Source organism: Saccopteryx leptura, chromosome 6, assembly GCF_036850995.1.
Source record: "Saccopteryx leptura isolate mSacLep1 chromosome 6, mSacLep1_pri_phased_curated, whole genome shotgun sequence".
NCBI classification, from domain to species: domain Eukaryota; kingdom Metazoa; phylum Chordata; class Mammalia; order Chiroptera; family Emballonuridae; genus Saccopteryx; species Saccopteryx leptura.
In genome coordinates, this window is record NC_089508.1 from 65772621 (window position 1) to 65798146 (window position 25526).

Below are 25526 nucleotides of genomic sequence, written 5' to 3' on the forward strand. Positions count from 1 at the left end.
TGAACTTTGACCACAGAGCCAATGTAACACTGGTGCCTGGTGAAATACCCTTGGTATTTGGGAAACCAGCGATCAGTGCAGAGAGGGTGGTTAACATCTCTCCCCACCTGCTTCAAGAATCCATGACTAAGTTGCCCAGAGGGTTTGAAAGATTGAGTGAAATAACTGACAAACACGAGGAAAAACAAACTGTCCCTCCCATTTTTCTAAACTACTCAGTCGGTTGTTCTTGGGCTGTTTAGGACACTGGTTCCCATGTTGAATTTTCTACCCATTCTAAGTACCTCGAATCTCACTCTTCTCTGCAAGAGGGTGCGGTTTTGAGGGGGTGTTCCTCTCATCCCTTACTGAGAGGCTTGGGGGTTCCAGTCCTTGCCAGCTCACCTGGCCTGCCTTAATTTTCCTCACCTTAGTGCCAACTCTCTCCGGCCCTGGACGGACGGGGCACCTGGAAGGCTGTGGGTAAGCCTGTTCCAGCCGCCACGGCCTGTGACAGGGAGAGAGCTGCGGAACCGCAGGGCGGGGCAGGGGGAGCAGTCGGCGGCCGAGGCCGGAGGGAGCCGGAGCCAGGCCCCAAGGAGGCGGGGGCCGCGCTGTGACCGGCCGGCGGTGGGTCGGGGCGTGGTGTGGGCGGTGCCAGGCAGTCCAGAAGGGTTGTCCCGCCGTCCGGCTGTGCCAGCGCCTGGCTTCCTGGCTTGGGCTGCTCCGCCTCTCCGCGGCTGGCTCGGGTAAGGCGGGCGCCCCTGGGTTCCTCAGGCTCGTCGGCTCTCGGAGCCCGTGTGAACCGGCGGTCCCGACCCTGGGGCGGGGAAGGAACGAGCGCGCCGGTAGCAGTGGGGACAGCCTCTTCTTTTGCTCCAAATTTTGCACGTGGAAAAATTCTCTCTTTAAACTGTTGTCCTGATGTCGCAGCAGTAGTGACCGAAGCCACGCATCTATCAAGTCGGTCTTTTCGTGCGCGTGTGTGTACGCGCGCGCGCGTGTGTGTGGTGGGGAGGAGAGAATGGCGTGGAGTGAGGGCCTCAGTATTCTCACCTGTGGTCCTGGGAGGAGCCGGCTCCCAGCGACCTCGAGACCCACCATCCCCTTAAGACAGTTCCCTGAGACTCAGAAATCAGACTTCTGTGGAACCCGCGTCCATTGAATTAATTCCAGATTGATTTCCGTAGCCAGGAAAACCGTCCCGTGGCCCTTAGAGCAGGTGTGATGGCTCGGGGCCATCGTGTGAGGGGCGCCTGGAGAAAACTTTCTTCCAGCGCACCTGCAGGTTAGCCAGCAAAAGAATGCGGACACAGGAATATTGTCACTTGTAAAGTTGGACGAGGGACAGGAAAATCAAGGGATGTGTGTGTGTGTGTGTGTGTGGGGGGGGAAACATGGTAAAGGAACACTGCCTTCAGCAACGGCTTCTTTCTTATTCGCCCTCATTCATTAGAACACATTTTTGGTACTAAAAATTCTCTAAGGTTTAAAGAGAAAGTTGCAGTACAGTGACCTTAACTTTTTCTTCCTCTTTCTCCCTGTTTTATCCTAAATGTGTTCAAGGTCACCTACTGGAGACTGAGTCACATGTTGGAAATATTTTTACCTGAAGAAAGGGTTCTTTTCCTCACCTTTCCTATCTCTGTCCCCCACTTCCTCCCAGTCCTACCTTACAGGTGCTGTTACTCTCCACCTGGGGAGAAGACTGAAACCACTATTACCATGCAAATACTTGTGATTATTTCAGTCTTGTGACTTGTTCCTTGGTCTTGCTAAGTTCCTTCAATATTAAAATGCACCAATAGTGTTTCTTGTAAAAACAAACAACAACAAAAACCAAAGAGTTTAAGAGTTAGAAGAGAAAAAGAAACTGCCCATGAAATGGTCCAGTATTGTGATTAGCATTTTTTTAAACTGCAAAAATTGGGACTCTTGATTTCCAATATTTTCACCTCTTTTGGGGAAAGATATTTTAAAATTATAATATCAACAAAATATTAACCAAATATTGACTGTTAAGCCTCTCCCTGTGTGTGAAATCTCTAACTAATGGAATGAATGTCTTAGAAATCTGAGGTTCTGGTTAAGAGAGGCCGAATGCAATAGAAGCTCATTTAAGTTATAAAATAACTTCATGGAACCTTGACAATAATGGTATTAGGAATATTTTAAGGTTTTATTGTTTCTGCAGTCAAATGTCTTTGTATCTTGAAAATTCACTTATTCTTTCTGTTCTTTAATAGCTTTACAATATGTGGCATCTTTTACTAATAATTCTGTCAATGCATTATAAAGGACATTTTTCTGGAGCCCTGTTTTGAATATATAGTTGTTTTTTTCCCAGTTAATAATATTTTTTTATTTAGTTCTGCTCTAGACTGAACTGGGGGCAGAGAGAGAAAATAGGGGTCAGGACTAAAAGGATCTGTGCACTGCCTGACCTGTGGTGGCACAGTAGATAAGGTGTCCACCTGGAATGCTGAGGTCACCAGTTGAAACCCTAGGCTTGCCTGCTCAAGGCACATATAGGAGTTGATGTTTCCTGCTCCTTCCTCCCTTCTCTCTCTCTTTTTTTCTCTGTCACTTTTCTCAAAAATAAATAAATAAAATCTTAAAAAAAAGAAAACTGTGCATGAGTTCTAGTACCAGGTCAGCTTTGAAGTCCTGGCAAGTTCTCAAATTAATTCTGAGGACCTGGCAAGTTTCTTAACTTTTATGTGTGCCATTTTTGTCTTCAAAATAAGGAGGTTGTTGTTGGTTTTACTAAAGGACATTCAGATTGCTTTGAAGTTTTCTATAAAAGCCAAATCCTTATTTCTAGAGGTAAGTATCATGGCTCTAGAGAAGAATCTCTTCTAGAGTTTGGCTGTCGTCTCCAGAGGGTGTCCTAACATTCTGGGCACTGCCCCTAACCCGCTAAGTAAGCAGTGTTGTGCTGTGGTTAAGAGCCTGAGTTTTGGAGACTAATAGATCTCTCCATTTTCTAGCTCTCACCTTGGGCATATATTCTCCAAGCCTCATTTTCAAGTTTAGAATAAAAGTAATAATAATGGTTAGGGTCATGAAGATCAAATGAAGTGATGTTAATAATATAAGTAGTGTAGTGTCTGTAACTTAATAAATGGTAATGTTAGAAAACAAAATTCAATTGTGTAAATTTAAGGTTCTAATTGGTGTTGTTAAGAGATTAATGAATGGGTCAGCATCCCATCTAGCAACAAGGAGTGCTCTTAAAGGTTGTACAAAATGCAAGGTCTTTATTTATTTATTTATTTTTGTATTTTTGTATTTTTTCTGAAGTTGGAAACGGAGAGGCAGTCAGACAGACTCCTGCATGCGCCCTACCAGGATCCACCCGGCATGCCCACCAGGGGGCGATGCTCTGCCCATCTGGGGAGTCGCTCTGTTGCAACCAGAGCCATTCTAGTGCCTGAGGCAGAGGCCATAGAGCCATCCCCAGCGCCCAGGCCAACTTTGCTCCAAAGGAGCCCTGGCTGCGGGAGGGGAAGAGAGAGACAGAGAGGAAGGAGAGGGGGAGGGGTGGAGAAGCAGATGGGCGCTTCTCCTGTGTGCCCTGGTCTGGAATCGAACCCAGGACTCCTGCACGCCAGACTGACACTCTACCACTGAGTCAACCGGCCAGGGCCTAATGTTCTTTATGCGAAGAAAGGTAAGGCAGGGAAGTTATTAACAAATGAACAAAAAGTTTTATTCTTGAGCAAGAACAACTTTTCTTGGGAAAAAGGTTTTTATCATGCAAATGAACCCTTTCTGTGGGGTAGGGGGGAATGGAGAGGGCCCACATAACAGATTACCTCATTGGTGTTAACTAGAAAATTGCAGACTGATTAAAATTATGTTTCTGGGAGTGTTGAAACTGCAATTAGATCAAGTATTAACTCTAAGGTTGGTATTATGGGCTTTTAGCATGAGTGATGCCATTTTGGGCCTGTGGTTTTCTTTTTCACAGTAGGAATTGTTTGTTTTCAACAGTAACCTCTCTCTTCTTTTTCTTTAACAAGATGATATTTAACCTGAAAATATGTCAAGTCCTATGTATGGGTGTTTAAAAAATATGTACGTGCTGGATGAGGAAGTTGTAATTAATTTAATTAATCAACCTTTTGGTTAATTGGCTGTATGTTTCCTCTGAGTCAGGAGTGAGTTGTGAAGACCCAGCAAACTGATGCTTTTTCTACATCTATCTTTTGCTTTTTGTGTAGACCTCAGAGTTACAGTCAAGATGGTCATTTACAAACTGATTTGCCTCAGGGAAGAACAAAGAAGAGGCAATTCTTGGAACCATATCATATTTATTCATAACTAAAACATTGTTTGACTTTTTCTGTTAGAATTTTTTAACCTTTTGGTATATGTGAAGCTACCTGACAGCAGAAAATAAAGAAAAAAAGGCCTTGTTCCTGCCCTCTAAGCATTCATACTATAGTTCAGGTAACAGACAGAAAGAATTAGAGCAGTGATATGAGCTCTGATAGAGCTCCTTTCCTTTTCTGGTAGAAAAAGGAAAGTTGAGAGTTGAGAAGTTCTACATATCAACCAGGGGAGGCTCAGAGTGTCACATGAAAGGGACCAGGATTTAGATGGGTCTGCCCTGCAGGGTCTGGAATGTCTAAATCATTTGATCCTAAGCTTTCTTGGTTAGGGAAAATAAGACTTTTCAATTTATTAGCTGGTTGAAAATTTTTCAGCCCTATTTAACTATGTGTCTCAGTTTCCCCAGTCTACTTGCCAAGGAATTTTCCTAGCTTTTTACTATCCTGTCTCAAAAGGAGTTAAAGTTTAGTTCCAGCTCTGAAGATTCTGTTACCAGACTGAACCAGGTCCAATCACTCAGTAGTTGCTGGCCAAAAGACAACTCCAAGAAGATTTTGTAAGGAAAGTATTGCATTGTGAGCTAGAAGACAATGTGTGTGTGTGTGTGTGTGTGTGTGTGTGTGTGTGTGTGTGTGTGTGATTGGTTTGACCCCAAACAAAGGATTGGATTTATTTTTATTCAGGGAAATTCATGCATAAACATTGAGGTGAGTTTCCCCATCACATATATAAGTGTGGACATTCTTGTACATGCTCAGTTAGAAAACATTGCACGTTTAAATATAGCCAATCAATAATTTCCTTACTTTGCTTCTTCCTTTTCTCTATTAAATCTCTCCCTTGAGCTCATCTTGTAGGTGGGGCACTTCTAACCTCTTCCAGTTTGATGCTGCCTAGTTCAAATCTATTTTTGCTCAAATAAACTCTTATCTTTTAACAGTCCATTACCACCTTTTTATGATAAGAACTATAATGGATAAATAATTTCAAGACTACGAAAATATAAAGACTGCCTGTAGAGACCTGGTTAGAGTCTAAGCTATCTTAAATATTTTAACTGTGGATGTAAATTACCAGCTGAATATTGTAGTAATTAAAGTTCTTTTTGAGAAGCCCTCCTTGATCTTCCCAGACGGGGTTAGAACCTCCCATAAGTGTTCCATATATGTTGCAAGAATCATGCCTCAACCCTTCTCACTGTGGTGATGGAGGTTCTATGGTCCTGTCAGCATTGTGGGCCAGGAACTGGGGCCTTCCTCTCAGTCTCAAGGGGTGACCAGAGTCAGACACACAGTACGTGCTTTGTAAATACTTGCTAAGTGAATTAACTATTACTTTTGAAACCACCATTAAAACAAAATTCATTTATTTTCTGGAGCACATTTTATAATTTTCCCTCTCTTTTAAATGTGACAAACTGCTACTTTTACATGCTTGCTTTTGAAAAGTACAGTGTATTCAACAGCAATCACTATTTAGTGACTGAAAATAAATTTTAATAGCATTATATATCCTTTTTTGTTTGTTTGTTTTTTAGTTAAGAGAAACAGTGATTGTGATTAATAATACCCCATCATGTCACATGGGCATACAGACACTTACTTTCTAATCTTCTTGAGGCACTGGGGGGTGAGCATTTGAATCATCCTTTTTTTATATGCATTTTGATTTCCTATTGAACAATAAATACAAAAAGGAAGAACTCTTTTCTTTTCTTCTTTTTGTGAGATCGCAGATATAAACCAAGTCAGAGCAACTCTCTTGAATAGCTAATGTCTGTCTCCTGAAGGAGAAAATTATTTTCTGCCCTCCGTGTTCATATGTCTAGAACATGTGTTCTGAGTAGCTGCTTTTCACTGCCTCTTTTTCCAGTTGAAGTGCAACATAAACTATTTTAATTAATATTGTGTCACCAAAAGGGATTGAAATAGCCAATTGAATTCTACCAAAATAGAGTCTTTTGATGAAAACATATCTTTATTGATTGTGGATGAAGAAAATCATTCTTAAAATGAAATCCAGAGAAAAATCGTATCCCTCAGAGAAAATTTTCTGAGTGGCAGGCCGAGATTAACATCATAAAATTGAATTTGTGCTGCAAGCCTTTGATATAATCAGCAGCTGGGAGATGCTGTTGCCCTCGCTGTGCTCCCTCTGATTCTGGTGAATTATTGTGTGGAATGAAATAAGTGTTTCTGGTGTCCCTCCTCCAAGAAATACAAACAAGGCATTACTAGGTAGTTTCTTGCTAGTTAAAATGGCTTGGATCGATTCCAGACCTTTCAAGTTCACATATACCCATGACCTATGGGAGTTGGGCATTTATTTGTGCCCCAGGGACAGAATTTCTTGATACCTCTGGATAGTGACTTTGGTCAGTAGAAACTAGAGTAGAGAAAAGTGAAGTCCCCCTTGCCAGGGACTTTTTTTTGTAACATAAGCAGAGATCAGTACATATCAGAAAATGCACATTTGCCTGGCTTCTGTTGGCTTCTCTTAACATTCACTGCATTGAAGTCGCAGTGTGGAAATCTCACCTTGTACTGTGAGTCTTGCTCCATGGCACTGGTGTTACTGTGGGCCTTTTTGCCATTTTGTATTAAGTCCTGTTGGTTTGAAAACACTCTTGCCCATGCATGCATGTCTACATGTGTAATGAATAGGTTTTAAAGATTAAGTAGAGAATATCTACTTTTACATATACCCTCAGAGTAAAGAGTGATTTGGCATCTTAACCATCACTGTGGTTGAACCTCAGTTGTTTTTTTTTTGTTTTGTTTTTTAAAAATAGAGAAATAGGTGAACTGGCTTGTCTGTGAACAGGAACTGTAAACTATGAGCAGTGAGTGATTTCATCACTGTGTATTTTCACTCTCAAGCCCTTTGAGAACTGGGAAGGATGGTGCTTGAAGTCAGAAAGATCTAAGATGTTACCCAAGCCAAGAGACTTAGATTTACCAAGCCCCCTTTCCTATTGTAATAATACCAACAGTGTGTGCACTATTAAATGAGATAATACACGGTAACGTTCCCAGCACATCTGAAATGCCCATGATTCTAGTTACCATTCAGTGAAACACTTGTGGAATTGGATTTATAACACTATGTCTTAAGACTAGAAAAAAGAGAAAGGACAATTAAAACAGAAGGTGAGGATGTGTTCTGAAATAATAAAAGTGGAAGGAGCCAGGATTAGGGAAAAGGCTGTAGAGGTAAGATAATATCAAAAGGAGCTAGGACTTGCCTTTGATCATGACAGAAAATCCGTAAAGATGAGAATGGTTGCAAATAGCTCACTTCCTCTGTCTTGAATTGATGTTAGAATGGGTTGGAAGTATCTTTATTTATTTTAGAGAGGAGAGAGAGAGAGAGAGAAATGGCAGGGCATGAGCTCATAGTAGTTGCTTCTTATATGTGCCTCAATTAGGCAAGCTTGGTTTTGAACCAGCGACATCAGCATTCCAGGTCAATGTTTTATCCACTGCGCCACCACAGGTCAAGTTACATAAATCTGTTTTGACCAAGCTTCTGTTAGAATCCTAGTGAGAGGGTGGGTTTAAAGGCTTTCTTGGCAGAGATATCCTTGTTTTGTGGGCAGTCAGAAAGTACTCTAATCACAGGCATTAGGGTGGTTTCTCCAAATAGGAATGTCTACATAAGTCTACATTCCTGCCTCTGGGAGTGACTTCAATGTTTATTCTGAGAGGAAAGGAGAATTATCATAATTACAATGGCTCATGGAAAAACAGAATATTTTTAAGAGGGAAGTGTCAGTGTAAGGGATATGCCATTGGCAACATTGAGAATGAAGTGAGCTTTTCTCTTATTCCTTAGAAATACTCATTTCATCCTACTCTGCATCAGTTATTTATATACTTATGACTTGATTTATAGGTTATGAATTCCTAGAGGTTAGAAACCTGTGTTTTCTCAGCTTTTTAAAATTGGGGCTTTTAATACAAACCTGTTGAATGAATAAATGAATAATTTTTTAAAAAAACAGGGAACCTATAATGTGGGTAGAAAGGAGATTTATTACACAAAGTAGAGAACAGAATTTACTGTATGACTAATTATGTGATTCAGACTAAAATTTAAATATATGTTTCAAGAATTGGTACATGCATGAAGCCGTGCATTCTGACTAGGAAGAATCAAAATCGGCCAGATGGTGTATTAGATTACTAGGGCTGCCATGACACACACACTGTCACAAACTGAGTGGCTTAAGTGACAGAAGTTTATTACCTCACTGTTTCAGAGGTGAGGTGTTTGAAATCAAGGTGTCTCCAAAGTCAGGGTGTCAGCATAGTTGCTTCCTTGTGAGGACTGTGAGGAGGAAATCTGTGCCATGCCTGCCCCCAGCTTCTGGAGGTTTGCTGGCAATATTTGGCATTACTTGACTTGTAGAAGTATCATCCTAACTCTGCCTTCATCTTCACATGGCTTTCTCCCTGAGTGAGTCTCTCCCAGTATCCCTGTTTTGTTTTTTTTGTTTGTTTGTTTGTTTTTGTATTTTTCTGAAGCTGGAAACGGGGAGAGACAGTCAGACAGACTCCCGCATGCGCCCGACCGGGATCCACCCGGCACGCCCACCAGGGGCAATGCTCTGCCCACCAGGGGGCGATGCTCTGCCCCTCTGGGGCGTTGCTCTGCCGCGACCAGAGCCACTCTAGCGCCTGTGGCAGAGGCCAAGGAGCCATCCCCAGCGCCCGGGCCATCTTTGCTCCAATGGAGCCTTGGCTGCGGGAGGGGAAGAGAGAGACAGAGAGGAAGGAGGGGGTGGTGGTGGAGAAGCAAATGGGCGCTTCTCCTCTGTGCCCTGGCCGGGAATCGAACCCGGGTCCCCCGCATGCCAGGCCGATGCTCTACCGCTCAGCCAACCGGCCAGGGCTTCCAGTATCCCTGTTTTATATGGACACCAGTCATATTGAATTAAGGACCACCCTAATTCAGTATGACCTAATTTTTATTTAATTAATTCTATCTACAATAACTCTGTTTACAAATAAACTCACATTTTGAAGATCTGGGGGTTAGTACTTCAACCTATGAATTTTGGAATAGGCTTAATTCAACCCATAACTGATGAGAAAGTGGTAGGTTTTGTTCTACTTTACCAATTTGGTACCTATATAGTTTTATCATCATCTCCACTGCTTAACTCATTAGTAGATGGAATCAACTGTAAATTATGAATAATAAAATGAAGGATTATAAATGACAAGTGTTCTACTTATTGTACTACTTATCGGGAATTATACACAGATTTTGAGATTTAAGAAACCTGCCAATAATAGCAGTTAACATTTATTGAATGCTTACTACCCAAAGATTTCTCTCGATTATCCCACTTTCATATCAACTCTTAGATCAATATAATTATTTATTTACATTTTATTTATGAGAAATCCAGCATGCATCTGTAGAGTAACTTACCCAAGGACAAAAAGTAGTAAAGTTGGCATTTCAATTCAGGCTGATGATTTCTAGGACCTCACCACTGGGTTCCATACTTTCTTCTTAGTCTTATTACAGGAAAATAAGGTAGAGGTTATTCCCATTTTGTGGATGAGTAAAATAAAGTCGGGAGTAATAAGGAACTTGCTGGGTCACAATATGAGCAAGTGTATCACATTTAATGTTATCTCCCTGGGGAAATTCTTCTCATACTGGATTTCAAACTCCACCTATGTTTTTTTCCCCAAATACTTACATTTACCTTACATGACATTGATTACCTGTGTGGTGACTCAGGACACACCTATCTCCTTAGACACTGGTGAGCTCTTTGAGGTTTGTGACTGTCTTTGTCTTTCAGGTCCACATCCTAGAATTTTTCATAATCTGTAGTACATTGTAGGTGCTTAAATATTTGTGTGTTTTTTTAATTAAAAAAAAAAACTTATTTGTTCATTTTAGAGAAGAGAGAGAGAGAAATAGAGAAGGGGGAGAAGAGCAGTAAGCGTCAACTCCCATATGTACCTTAACTGGGCAAGCCCAGGGTTTTGAACCGGTGACCTCAGCGTTCCAGGTCGACGCTTGATCCACTGCGCCACCACAGGCCAGGCTAAATATTTGTTAACTAAATGTATTAAGGTAAAGACAAGGCAACCAAGGAAGAGAGAGACCAAATGAAGATACAAGAAATAGAGTTAATAAAGGAGTGATAGAAGATGGATTTAGGGTAAAGATAAAAATGTTATAGAAGATTAGTATAGCTATCTTACAAAAATAAGCTAAAAATAAGGAAAAGATACAGAGGGTTGAAATGATGAAAGGAAATTCACTTATGTCTAAATGCCAGAATTTCTTGGTTAGTTGGAAGGAAGAACCATCAACTAAGAGTGCTTGGGTACAAGGAATTGTCTGGGTTTGGGTGAGGTTTTGATAATATAGAGGAAAAGAATTCAATATGGGAATGCATTAGCAACATGTTCCCCAGTATGATTTTAGTTAGTACTCAGAAAACTTGTATCACAAGTAAGATGAGTATTTACACAGTAGTTGTTTTAATCTGTGTTCTGGAAAAAAAAATCTAACAGTACATTATACTGCTTAGTTTTATAGATATTAATAATTGAAATAATTCTAAAGAGACTTTTCAATAATTTAATTTGTTCTTAAACAACTTAATTTAGCCTGATTAGTGGTGGCACAGTGGATTGAGCATCTGCCCAGGATGCTGAGGATGCCTGTTCTAAACCCAAGGTTTGCCAGCTAGAGTCCTGGCTCGCCAGCTTGAGCACAGGATCATCAACATGATCCCAAGGTTGCTGGCTAGAGCCCAAAGGTTGGCCCTGGCCGGTTGGCTCAGTGGTAGAGCATCGGCCTGGCGTGCAGAAGTCCCGGGTTCGATTCCCAGCCAGGGCACACAGGAGAAGCGCCCATCTGCTTCTCCACCCCTCCCTCTCTCCTTCCTCTCTGTCTCTCTCTTCCCCTCCCGCAGCCGAGGCTCCATTGGAGCAAAGATGGCCCCAGCGCTGGGGATGGCTCCTTGGCCTCTGCCCCAGGTGCTAGAGTGGCTCTGGTCGCGACAGAGCGACTCCTGGAGGGGCAGAGCATCACCCTCTGGTGGACAGAGTGTCGCCCCTGGTGGGCGTGCCCGGTGGATCCCGATAGGGCGCATGCGGGAGTCTATCTGACTGTCTCTCCCCATTTCCAGCTTCAGAAAAAAATAAATAAATAAATAAATAAATAAAAGGTCACTGGCTTGAAGACCAAGGTCGCTGGCTTGAAGCCCAAGGTCACTGGCTTGAGCATGGGGTCACTGGCTTGGCTTGAGTTCCCCTGTCAAAGCACAAATGAGAAGCAATCAATAAACAACTAAAAGTGAAGCTAGTACAAGTTGATGCTTCTCATCTCTCCCCCTGCCCCCTTCTTGTCTCTCTCTCTTAAAAAAAATAAGTGTACCTTATTCACGATAATGCAGGTGGTTGAGGCCAGGCAGGTTCTCACTGAATTCGGGCAGACAGTAGAGGAACTGCGGAGCCAGAAAGCTTCAGGCCATACCCGGTTATTGGAGGCTCACAAAGACAGGAGAACAAATAAACAACAAAAAGAAACAACACATGGAAAAGAACTAATAAACAAAGGAAAATCTATCTGCAGTAAGGACAAGGAAGCAGGGAAAACTTCACCTCACGGTGGTGGCAGGAGAGCAATCTGGGAGAATCGTCGCCCCGGGCAAGCACCAGCAGCCTTACATAGACCACACACACATGGCGCTGCCCTGCACCCATGCACCAATCAGGCAAAATGCTTTAGTGGTAAATCTGTGAGCAAGCCTAACACAGCCATTTTCCCCCAATTCACCAAGTTGTTAAAAATTGTTCAATTTAATACTTAGAGTTAATTTAAAATCCTATATTAAGCAAATAGTTTTGCAAATTATACTTAAGTGTGGCAAAAAAAAAAATCACCCACCCAAGATTGAAAATAAGTTTTATAGAATTCACACAAAAAATGTTTTGTCTAATAGCAGGAATACTAAGTTAAAACTTATCATAAGATAACTCACTGTAAATATGTACTTTGAGGTCAGGGACTGTGTTTTCTGTTCTTTGTGTTCTCTGCAGCCCAACCCACCTCCTTCAATACATTTGGTTTACAATAAATATTTGTTAGATTTTCTTAAAGAATAGACTAGAAAGTGATATTTTTGTTCATGTTACATACCTCTAAGTTATAAAAAAAAGGATTTTGTAAAATTCAGCATGGTTTATATAGAATATACTAAAAGAAAGTATATCTACTTCTTAAAGCCTACAACTAAGAAATGGATTAGAAGTCTATTAAGTTGTTCACTGTTTGACTATAAATGAAGGAGCCACCTAGAGAGAATTGAGTTGCCGTTGTATTTCTTTAACCACCCTAATACTATCTCTTTGACAAGGACTGTAAATGAAACACACTTGGTATTAATTTGGCTGTGTGATCTTTGTTGCATTGCAACTTAATGTACAAGAAGGTGACATTTGTAGGTAATTCAGTACTTTGTGAAAAACCTTTCTCGCAAGGCTAGGATTGCTGAGAATTGTGATGGAAGCTTCATCTATACAGTGAAAGGGATTGTGGTTTCTTGGCTGTTCTGTTTTATGAATGTTCCAGATCATGGGTGTTTGAATTTTATGAGATTAATTTGCATATCTTTAACTTTACACTTAGTACCTGAGTTATTTTACTTACCAAGGTATTTCCTGACCTAAAATACATTACTTTCTAGAGATTCTTAAGTGTCAGGTAATCAAATCACTCAATCAAATTTTTGAAGGAGTGTGGCTTTGATACTGGTTAAGGTTAATTTTGAAATAGTCATGCTCCACTGGGCAGTCCTGGTGGAATTTTATGTGTAATTCAAATATGCCTTGGGCAGCCTTTGACTCTGTAGAAACTTTAGGGTTTTGTTTGCTTGTCTGCTTTACTTTTTCTAAGGAGTGATCTGATTAAATAAGTTCTTTTGCTTCCTGAGCATCTGCAAATAGCTCTTGGGGCATAGGGGTTCCTTCTGCTGAGAACACCCCAGCTGTGCACGGAACCCTGAGGCTGCCTGCTTCATGTTCCCCTGCGGTCCCAGTAGCCCTCGCTCTGGCCTACCCTAACGCCCACATACCTTCTCTCCAGCTGTGCACAGAACCCTGAGGCTGCCTGCTTCATGTTCCCCTGCGGTCCCAGTAGCCCTCACTCTGGCCTACCCTAACGCCCGCATACCTTCTCTCCAGCTGTGCACGGAACCCTGAGGCTGCCTGCTTCATGTTCCCCTGCGGTCCCAGTAGCCCTCGCTCTGGCCTACCCTAACGCCCGCATACCTTCTCTCCAGCTGTGCACGGAACCCTGAGGCTGCCTGCTTCATGTTCCCCTGCGGTCCCAGTAGCCCTCGCTCTGGCCTACCCTAACGCCCACATACCTTCTCTCCAGCTGTGCACAGAACCCTGAGGCTGCCTGCTTCATGTTCCCCTGCGGTCCCAGTAGCCCTCACTCTGGCCTACCCTAACGCCCACATACCTTCTCTCCAGCTGTGCACGGAACCCTGAGGCTGCCTGCTTCATATTCCCCTGCGGTCCCAGTAGCCCTCACTCTGGCCTACCCTAACGCCCACATACCTTCTCTCCAGCTGTGCACAGAACCCTGAGGCTGCCTGCTTCATATTCCCCTGCTCCCCTGCGGTCCCAGTAGCCCTCACTCTGGCCTACCCTAACGCCCACATACCTTCTCTCCAGCTGTGCACGGAACCCTGAGGCTGCCTGCTTCATATTCCCCTGCGGTCCCAGTAGCCCTCACTCTGGCCTACCCTAACGCCCACATACCTTCTCTCCAGCTCTCTTCTATTCCTTTTCCTTCCCAAAGTCATCTCTGCCCTCTCCCGATTTATTGCCACTTAGGCTAGCTAACTCTGTGACATCATGCAAACTCTGATCTCCACTTTCTCTGTTTTATTTTTTTAACTTTATGAGGTGTAATTTACATATAATAAACTTCACCCATTTACAGTGTACAGTTTGACAAATTTTAACATTCCACACTCTTTTAACCTAAACTCTAAATTTAGAAACAAACTCTTTCCGGGCTCTACAGGCCCAAATTATTTTTTGTGAAAGAAAGAACATGAAGTCATTTATTTGTGTACTTCACAACATCCAGGTATAAGTTTTGAAGAAGTAGTAAGATTTCTCGCCACTTAGGAGAAGGAATTGCAAAAGGTCACACAACTCTAAGTAGGAGATCTGATATTTCAACTCAGGTTTGTTTGTTTGTTTTTTTAAAGTTTTTTTAATAGATATTTTTTAGTTTTTATTTCTTCATTTTTAGAAAGACAGGAGAGAGAGAGAGAAAGAAGAGCAGGAAGCATCAAGTCCCGTATGTGCCTTGACCAGGCAAGCCCAGGGTTTCAAACCGGCGACCTCAGTGTTCCAGGTCAACTCTATATCTACTGCGCCACCACAGATCAGGCTGTTTTTATTTCAAAGCTTATATTATTAACTACTAGGCTATTTTTACTTTCCTCACAGGTGTGACTTTGTTCAGGAAGTTATTGTGATGCATGGTCACTGAGGTCTTCATCCACTGTATTTTTTATTCGGCTTTCTTCAGTCAAGGGTTTTGAAATTTGTCTCTTTGAGGCTGGTAGGCAGAGACTCCATGTCTGGGTATATCCCTGAAGAAAGCTACTTATGACAAGGTGAACAATTCCAGTGTCCAGTAGACACCAGCTCCTAACCACTCATTTTTCTTTTGGCGCCACGTAAGTCAGAAAGATAAAAATAAATTAGTACAGGGAAGAAGATGAAGTTGAGAAGGAGGATAGGGGCTGTAATGAGTGGCATGTTGTCTTCTCTTGTACTTGCCAGATAGTGTATTTATGTAGCAAGTGTTAGCCCAGTTTTTAAAGGCAGAAGAGGCTATTTTGGAGCCTAAAGGCACAGCAAGTTTTATTATTGTTGTTTTGCTTGACTTTTTGGTTTTTTGTTTATTTTGTTTAGAAAATAAATTTTAAAGGAACTACCAACATAGCTAAGATTTTTTGCTTAGTAGATTACTAAGACTTTCTGGTGGAGAAGTCTGGGTTGACTTTATCATGGTGTATGGGTGACAACCTTGTTCTAATTCTTGCTCAGCCACTCTCTTTCTGAGTTACTTTGGTCAAGTAACCAACTTTCATGGGCCTGCATTCTTTCATTTGTAGAAGAGGGGAAAGGTTGATAGAAATCTTCAAGGCTCTATAGCCTAGGGTTGCCAGTGGCCCTAGGATACTTGCAGGAAACCCAGTTCAATTTGGATTTCAAATAAACAGTAAATAATTTTTTATGCGCATGCTCCATGCAATAGATAATAATTTTCTCGTGTGTCAAATATCACACATGGACATATACAAGCACAATATTTCTTAGGACAACTTATACTTATACTCTTTTCTTTTTGATTTTTAAGCTGTCTATTCCAAAAGGGAGGGAGTTGACTAAGTAAATGAACTTTTTAAGTTGGGTTAGAATTAAATGTGAGTCATAAGCCTTTCAGCTTCAATTTTTCTCAATACCTACCTCAGGGTATTATGGGGTGAAATGAGTACATGCATATTATGTAGAACACAGAGCAGTATTCAGTAAATTACTAATATTTTAATTTTAGCTCCCATATGTCATATGAAGTTATATAACTGGTATTGATAGTGATGCACTAAGTTTCAGAGGTAACTTTAAATTTTGCTGCACTATAAAGAGAGAAAGAGCACCTTAGTAAAGTGACTTCTGAGATGTGCGTCCTTTTAATCAGTGACTTATTTTCACTACAATTCGCTTAGTGACTCACAGTCTCAAATGATCTTAACAAGTCACATAGACCACACTCCTCATTGTGAGCTTTCTTATAAATTAGGGGGATTAGATTATGATCCCCAAGGCAACTTCTTGCTCAAAATCTAGATTATGGGAGTTTATAATATGAGTAACATATGCAAAATATAATAATCGCATACTATTTCTATTATACCTATTTGCTTATATTTATTTTATGAATTTATTCCTTATAAGAATACTGAGATGTAGGCAATACAGGTGATGGTATCCTTATTTTACTACATATACCTTTATAATCTAGAAATAAATGTCATCAGTGGTAATGGCCATCCTAGAACGAGGTATCTTAATTCCAGGTCTGTTTCAACCACATTTAGCAAACTAGATTGTTCAGGATGAACTCTAGCTAAGATCTGGTTTCTTGTGGCTCTGGTCTTGGTGCTTTTCATTTTCTTTTTTCTTTTCTTTTCCTTTTTTTTTCCTTTCTGTATTAAGTGAGAAGCGGGGAGGCAGAGAGACAGACTCCCACATTGGCCTGACCAGGATCCACCCGGCAAGCCCACTAGGGGGCAATGCTCTGCCCATCTGGGGTGTGGCTCCATTGCAATCGGAGCCATTTTAGTGCCTGAGGCAGAGATCATGGTGCCATTCTCAGCTCCTGGGCCAACTTGCTCTAGTGGAGCCTTGGCTGCAGGAAGAGAAGAGAAAGGCAAAGAGGAAGGAGAGGAGGAAGGGTGGAGAAGCAGATGGGTGCTTCTCCTGTGTGCCCTGACTGGGAATCAAACCCAGGACATCCACACGCCCAGCCAACGCTCTACCACTGAGCCAACCAGCCAGGGCTGGTGCTTTTCATTTTCTAATTCAGATGTGTTAGGAAATATCTGACTATTAAGAGTTTTAATCTATGAAATGTTTTGACTTATTTAATTTTTTAAACTCCAAGAGTCCTGTATTTTGGTAGGTATTAAACATTTGCAAATATTTGAGGGGGTGGATGCTTTACTAGATGGGAGTCTTTAAACTATATTGTATATCTTCATTCATTTATTCATTCATTCAGCAAATAGTTACTGAGTGCTTGCCTGTCCTAAACCCTTTGCTGCACCCTGAGAATATAGCAGTGGACAAATCAAAAAGAAGTCCCTCTCTTTGGAGGAGAATTTAAAATCTAGTGAATTTGAAATGAATTTAATATAATGAGAATATAACAAAAGTGTAATGGTGAAGAAGTTTGCTGTGGGTAATTGTTGCTATTATCCCAAGGTTGGGGAGCTAGAATTAAAATGGTAGTAATTGACTGAATACCATCTGTGCTCTACATTGCACTCATGTTCTCATTTCACCCTCACTATACCCTGAACTAGGTATCGTTATATTTCTCATGTTATAAATGAGGAAACTGAAGCTCAAGGGGCTAAAATGACTCACACTTAATTCTAACCCAACTTAAAATTCATACTCTTAATCTACTTCCTCCCTTTTGGAATAGAAAGCTTAAAAATTATAAAGAAATGAGTTTATTCAAATCATATTTATTATTTTTCAGTCCATAGTACTGTGTTTTAGGCACTGTTTTGTAATAATAATAAAGAAATTATTCCCATTTTTTTTTTACAAAGGATATAAAAGAAAGAAGCATCAAGATCAGTTTGGTTAATAGAATATTTATCAAGTACCCAGTCTGAGCCAGGCTCTATGTACACAGCCTGGTCTCTGTCCCTAGGGAATTGTATGATTTCATTAGGAGACATCAGTGCAAAGAAGATAATTTTAAGGGAGATACAAAACCATAGTAATACAAAGAGGCTGGTTATTGGTTGGACAATGTTACAATGATTCCAGTAAGAGAAGCTAATTATTTAGAATAACAGGGATATAAGAACTCACTTCAAGAAGTAGTTAATTTTGGTATAATGTTAGTTAATCATTACAAATATATTAATTCCCTAATAAATGTTTCCCAAATTTGTTTTTGTTACAGACTAGACAAATTGCCATGACTACAGTTTCTGATGTAAAGTTAAAAAGGTGACAGGCACATGTTTGGACTTGAACCAAGTGCACATTGCCTGTAGACAAAACATACACAGTTTCCTTTGGAGTACTGTGAGCATGAGCATTCCCCTTTCTACCACTTCCGGGTTCTGAAAAACACACCAGAGTCAAGCCAAGAGTGGAGGTCAAAATACAGGTGGTTCTTGAATGATGATTGTCACTGTAGTATCAGCAGTTGTGGTGAAAAGACAGTAGTGTTTCTTAATAGCAGAATGCTAACACACACCTACACAGGTCCTTCTCACTCCCAGTGATGGGATCTTAACTTATATCACATTTATCTGCAATTTATGCAATGACCTATTCCCAAAAAACACCGGTTTTGATTAAAAAAATTGATCCATTTAACTTTATGTTTTAGAAATTTTTAAAACTACTACTTTCTGATTTTCTGCCAGCTTAAACAAAGTATATTGGGTAACTTTTCATCTTTCATTCAGCCAGTCAGTATCGATGGGGAGCAGCTATTCTGGACAGAAATGCAGTGGAGCCATCAGAAGTGATAGAACTTTGGGGTGGTTTGCCCATTCAAGAGCCCCAAGATTGCCAGATTTTGTGGGTTTTCTTTTTCTTTGCTGTGATTCACTTTTTTTCCTGTGCTTGCTTCAGTTGGAAGTCATGTGTCTTCTTTCTTTGCTTCTTGCTCCCTTTCTCTTTAATCTGCTGATGTGAATTCAAATGAGCTGTCATTTTATTTAGAAGAATTTATGTGGTCTGCCCTGTGTGCTTTTTTTTTTTAATTTTTTTTAATTAATTTTATTTTTTTAATGGGGCAACATCAATAAATCAAGATACATATATTCAAAGATAACAAGTCCAGGTTATCTTGTCTTTCAATTATATTGCATACCCATCACCCAAAGTCAGATTGTCCTCTGTCATCTTCTATCTAGTTTTCTTTGTGCCCCTCCCCCTCCCCCTTTCCCTCTCCCTTTCCCCCCTCCCCCCCCAAAACCACCACACTCTTATCAATGTCTCTTAGTTTCACTTTTATGTCCCACCTATGTATGGAATAATGCAGTTCCTGTTTTTTTCTGATTTACTTATTTCACTTCGTATCATATTATCAAGATCCCACCATTTTGCTGTAAATGATCCGATGTCATCATTTCTTATGGCTGAGTAGTATTCCATAGTGTATATGTGCCACATCTTCTTTATCCAGTCATCTATTGACAGGCTTTTTGGTTGTTTCCATGTCCTGGCCACTGTGAACAATGCTGCAATGAACATGGGGCTGCATGTGTCTTTACGTATCAATGTTTCTGAGTTTTTGGGGTATATACCCAGTAGAGGGATTGCTGGGTCATAAGGTAGTTCTATTTTCAGTTTTTTGAGGAACCACCATACTTTCTTCCATAATGGTTGTACTACTTTACATTCCCACCAACAGTGGATGAGGGTTCCTTTTTCTCCACAGCCTCTCCAACATTTGCTATTACCTGTCTTGTTAATAATAGCTAATCTAACAGGTGTGAGGTGGTATCTCATTGCAGTTTTGATTTGCATTTCTCTAATAACTAAAGAAGATGAGCATCTTTTCATATATCTGTTGGCCATTTGTACTTCTTCCTGGGAGAAGTGTCTGTTCATATCCTCTTCCCATTTTTTTATTGGATTGTTTGTTTGTTGTTGAGTTTTATGAGTTCTTTGTATATTTTGGATATTAGGCCCTTATCTGAGCTGTTGTTTGAAAATATCATTTCCCATTTAGTTGGCTTTCTGTTTATTTTGTTATCAGTTTCTCTTGCTGAGCAAAAACTTCTTAGTCTGATGTAGTCCCGTTCATTAATTTTTGCCTTCACTTCTCTTGCCATTGGAGTCAAATTCATAAAATGCTCTTTAAAAACCCAGGTCCATGAGTTTAGTACCTATGTCTTCTTCTATGTACTTTATTGTTTCAGGTCTTATGTTTAGATCTTTGATCCATTTTGAGTTAATTTTAGTACAGGGGGACAGAATGTAGTCCAGTTTCATTCTTTTGCATGTGGCTTTCCAGTTTTCCCAGCACCATTTATTGAAAAGGCTTTCTTTTCTCCATTGTGTGTTCTTGGCCCCTTATCAAAAATTATTTGACCATATATATGTGGTTTTATTTCTGGGTTTTCTATTCTGTTCCATTGATCTGAGTGTCTATTTTTCTGCCAATACCATGCTGTTTTGATTGTCGTGGCCCTATAATATAATTTGAAGTCAGGTATTGTAATGCCCCCAGCTTCATTCTTTTTCTTTAGGATTGCTTGGCTATTCGGGGGTTTTTATAGTTCCATATAAATCTGATGATTTTTTGCTCCATTTCTTTAAAAAATGTCATTGGAATTTTAATGGAAATTGCATTAAATTTGTATATTGCTTTGGGTAATATGGCCATCTTGATTATATTTATTCTTTCTAACCAAGAACAAGGAATATTCTTCCATCTCATTATATCTTTTTTGATTTCTCTTAACAATGGTTTATAGTTTTCATTATATAAGTCCTTTACATTCTTTGTTATGTTTATTCCTAAGTATTTTATTTTTTTTGTTGCAATTGTGAAGGGGATTATTCTTTTGAGTTCATTCTCAGTTGTTTCATTGTTGGCATATAGAAAGGCTATTGACTTCTGTATGCTAATTTTGTATCCTGCGACCTTATTGTATTGGCTTATTGTTTATAGTAGTCTTTTTGTGGATTCTTTGGGGTTTTCGATGTATAGGATCATATCATCTGCAAAAACTGATACCTTTACTTCTTCTTTTCCGATATGGATGCCTTTTATTTCTTTGTCTTGTCTTATTGCTCTGGCTAGAACCTCTAGTACCACATTAAATAAGAGTGGAGAGAGTGGACAACCCTGTCTTGTTCCTGATTTAAGGGGGAAAGCCTTCAGTTTAGTGCCATTTAATATAATGTTAGCTGATGGTTTATCATATATGGCCTTTATCATGTTGAGATATTTTCCTTCTATAACCATTTTGTTGAGAGTCTTAAACATAAAATTGTGTTGTATTTTATCAAAAGCCTTTTCTGCATCTATTGATAATATCATGTGGTTTTTGTTCTTTGTTTTGTTGATATGGTGTATTACGTTAACCGTTTTACGTATGTTGAACCATCCTTGAGATTCTGGGATGAATCCCACTTGATCATGATGTATTATTTTTTTAATATGTTGTTGTATTCAATTTGCTAGTATTTTGTTTAGTATTTTAGCATCTGTATTCATTAGAGATATTGGTCTGTAGTTTTCTTTTTTTGTGCCGTCCTTGCCTGGTTTTGGTATGAGGGTTATGTTGGCCTCATAAAATGTGTTTGGAAGTATTGCTTCTTCTTCAATTTTTTGGAAGACTTTGAGTAGAATAGGAACCAAGTCTTCTTTGAATGTTTGATAAAATTCGCTGATATAGCCGTCAGGGCCTGGACTTTTATTTTTGGGGAGATTTTTAATGGTTTTTTCTATTTCTTCTCTACTAAGAGTTCTGTTTAGGCTTTCTGCTTCTTCTTGACTCAGTCTAGGAAGGTTGTATTGTTCTAGGAATTTATCGATTTCTTCTAGATTGTTGAATTTAGTGGCATAATGTTTTTCATAGTATTCTACAATAATTCTTTGTATATCTACGGTGTCCGTGGTGATTTCTCCTCCTTCATTTTGGATTTTGTTTATATGAGTTCTTTCTCTTTTTTCCTTGGTAAGTCTTGCCAAGGGTTTGTCAATTTTGTTGATCTTTTCAAAGAACCAGCTTCTTGTTCTATTAATTTTTTCTATAGTTTTACTGTTCTCTATTTCATTTATTTCTGCTCTGATTTTTATTATCTCCTTTCTTCGGCTGGTTTTGGGTTGTCTTTGTTATTCTTTTTCTAGTTCCTTAAGGTGTGAAGTTAAGTGGTTCACTTGGGCTCTCTCTTGTTTGTTCATATATGCCTGAAGTGATATGAACTTCCCTCTTATCACTGCTTTTGCTGCATCCCATAGATTCTGATATGTCGTATTGTCATTTTCATTAGTCTGTATATATCTTTTGATCTCTGCACTTATTTCTTCTTTGACCCATTCATTTTTTAAAAGTATGTTGTTTAGTTTCCACATTTTTGTGGGATTTTTTTCCTCTTTTTTGCAGTTGAATTCTAGTTTCAAGTCTTTATGATCAGAAAATATGCTTGGTACAACTTCGATTTTTCTGAATTTGCTGATGTTGTTTTTGTGGCCCAACATATGGTCAATTCTTGAGAATGATCCATGTACACTGGAGAAAAATGTATACTCAGTCACTTTGGGACGAAATGTCCTGTATATGTCTATCATATCCAGGTGCTCTAGTGTTTTGTTTACGGCCACTATATCTTTGTTGATTCTCTGTTTGGATGACCGATCTAGAGCCGTCAGCGGTGTATTGAGGTCACCAAGTATGATTGTATTTTTGTCAGTTTTTGTTTTAAGGTCAATAAGTAGCTTTCTTATATATTTTGGTGCTCCTTGGTTTGGTGCATATATATTAAGAATTGTTATGTCTTCTTGATTCAGTGTCCCCTTAGCCATTATGAAATGGCCATTTTTGTCTCTGAGTACTTTTGTTGTCTTGTAGTCAGCATTATCAGATACGAGTATTGCTACGCCTGCTTTTTTTTGGATGTTATTTGCTTGGAGTATTGTTTTCCAGCCTTTCACTTTGAATTTGTTTTTATCCTTGTTACTTAGATGAGTTTCCTGTAGGCAGCATACAGTTGGATTTTCTTTTTTAATTCATTCTGCTACTCTGTGCCTTTTTATTGGTGAATTTAATCCGTTTACATTTAGTGTAATTATTGACACTTGTGAGTTCCCTATTGCCATTTTATAGATTGCTTTCTGTTAGTTTTGTGTCTTGTTTGATCCTTCTCTTTCATTTTTCTATCTTTTGTTTTTATTTGGTTGTATTCCATACATCTTTCCTCTATTGCTATTTTTTTTTTTTATCTCATGTGCTTCTGTGGTGGTTTTTTCAATGGTGGTTACCTTTAAGTAATGAAAAGGGTTTCTACCCTGTTCATTGTAGCGTCCTGTGTGCTTTCATATGTGAAAATGTACCTGCTAATTCCCCAAGATTACATTCAATCTAAACTTTTTGCTAAAATGTGTGTGTGCCTGTGTGTGTAATTTTACTCCTTCACCCCATTTTTAATGATCAGAGTTGTATTTTATATTTATTCAATTCTAGTAAGATATATATTTATAAAAATTATTTCACTTTACCTTTCCAAATTGTGGGTATACAGCTATTTATAATATTCCCATTTAAAATAATAAATTTAGTTACACTCATTTTTTCTTTGTATTATTTTTTTGGTGTCTTTAATTTCTTTATCAAATTTGCCATAGGTTCATTATATTATTTCTGTTTTCAAAGAACTCAATTTAGATTTTGTAAATTTGAAACAAAATTATTATTATATTAATGGATAGTCTTATCTGTTTTGTTCTCTTTCATTCTTTGGATTTACTCTATACTTTTATAAAAGAGTATAATTTGGTTGTATAACTCATTAATTTTCCATCTTAATATGTATATTTAAGGTTATAATTTTCTTTCTAATACAGTGCATACACCTGGAAAGTGTTTTGTTTTTCCTCCTTCTTCTCCAAGTGAGAGGAAGGGAAATGGAGAGACAGACTCCCACATGCGCCCTGACTGGGATCCACCTAGAAACCCCTGTCCGGGAATGATGCTCTGCCTGTCTAGGGCCCTGTTCATAACTGAGCTATTTTTAGTGCCTGAGGCAGAGGCTCTACAGAGCTATCCTCAGCACCCAGAGCCAATGAGCTCAAACCAATCAAGCCATGGCTGTGGGAGGGAATGAGAGAGAGAGAGAAAGAAAGGGGAGAGAAGAAGTGGTGAAGCAGTTGGTTGCTTCTCCTGTCTGACTTTACTAGGAATCAAACTTTACCAGGACATCCACATGTCAAGCCAATGCTCTATCACTGAGCAAACCAGCCAGGGCCTGGAAAATTTTATTATATAGAGTTTTCATTGTCTTTTGGTTGTTAATAATATTTAATCTTCATTATGTTTCTGTAGTAATCCAAGGAACATTTAGAATATATGTATGTATATTAGCCTCTAAACATTTAAAGGAGCATTTTGAACATTTGTTTGTATGTGTTGGAGAGTGGGTTTAGATTTTTATTCATTTTGTTTAAATAATGTTGCCTGTATGATATTAATCCTTTAGGATTTGTTGAGACTTTTCATGGTCAGTGTTATAAATGTCACATGCATGACTTAATATAATGCTTTTATTTAATACCTAGGTTTAGTAATTTATATATATATCCATGATATTATAAATTATGTGTTTGTTTTATATCCTTATATCTTTTTTATCTGCTTGTTCTATTTATTACTGATTGAGATATGTAAAAGCTTACTCTTTTTTTAATTTTATTTTTTATTTTTTTATTTTTCTGAAGCTGGAAATGGGGAGGCAGTCAGACAGATTCCTGCATGCACCCGACCGGGATCTACCTGGCATGCCCACCAGGGGGCGGGGCGATGCTCTGCCCATCTGGGTCGTTGCTCTGTTGCAACCAGAGCCACTCTAGCGCCTGAGGCAGAGGCCATGGAGCCATCACCAGCACCCGGGCCATCTTTGCTCCAATGGAGCCTTGGCTGCAGGAGGGGAAGAGAGAGACTGAGAGGAAGGAGAGGGGGAGGGGTGGAGAAGCAGATGGGCGCTTCTCCTGTGTGTCCTGGCCAGGAATCGAACCCAGAACTTCTGCACGTCAGGCCGACGCTCTACCACTGAGCCAACCGGCCAGGGCTAAAAGCTTCCTCTTTAAGAGTAAGCTTATCAACTTTTCTTTGTAATTATGCAAGATTGTATTTTATGTATTTTGATGCTCTGCTACTGGATACCTAGAGATTGGGGACTGTTATCTTTTTCTGTTGAATGATTTATTTTATCATTATGTAATTATTATATTATTTTATCATTATGTAATTATTATATAGTGATCCTTTTCCATCTGTAATGCTTTTATGTTAAAGCTTATTTATTGTCCAATATTACATTAGTTTACTTTCATTACTATTTGCCTAGTATATCCTGTCCATCCCTTTATTTTCAACCTGTCTTAATGCTGTCAGAAGTTTTAAAAAAAATTTATTCAGGAAATTAAATTTAATGGGATGACATTGATCAATAAAAGTACATAGGTTTCAGATAAACATTTCTATAGCATTTGAACCATTGATTATGTTGTATGCCCATCACCCAAAGTCAAATCATTTTCTGTCACTGTGTATTTGACCTCTTTACTTCCCTCCCCCTACCCCCCAGAATTTTTTAATAAATAGGTTATACTGAAATATATTCTATTTGAGAATACTTATTTTTTAACTAGTA

General features: G+C 39.4%; 1 protein-coding gene across 3 annotated transcripts in view; it reads left to right on the plus strand.

Annotated features, from left to right (window-relative positions):
- Window positions 1–662: 662 nt before the first annotated feature.
- WDR72 (WD repeat domain 72) overlaps window positions 663–25526 on the plus strand; it is a 224710-nt gene continuing 199846 nt past the window's right edge. For all 3 annotated transcript variants that reach the window (XM_066341869.1, XM_066341870.1, XM_066341868.1), the window contains exon 1: window positions 663–728. The gene's annotated coding sequence lies outside the window, so the exon portion shown is untranslated. The remainder of the gene's footprint in view (window positions 729–25526) is intronic.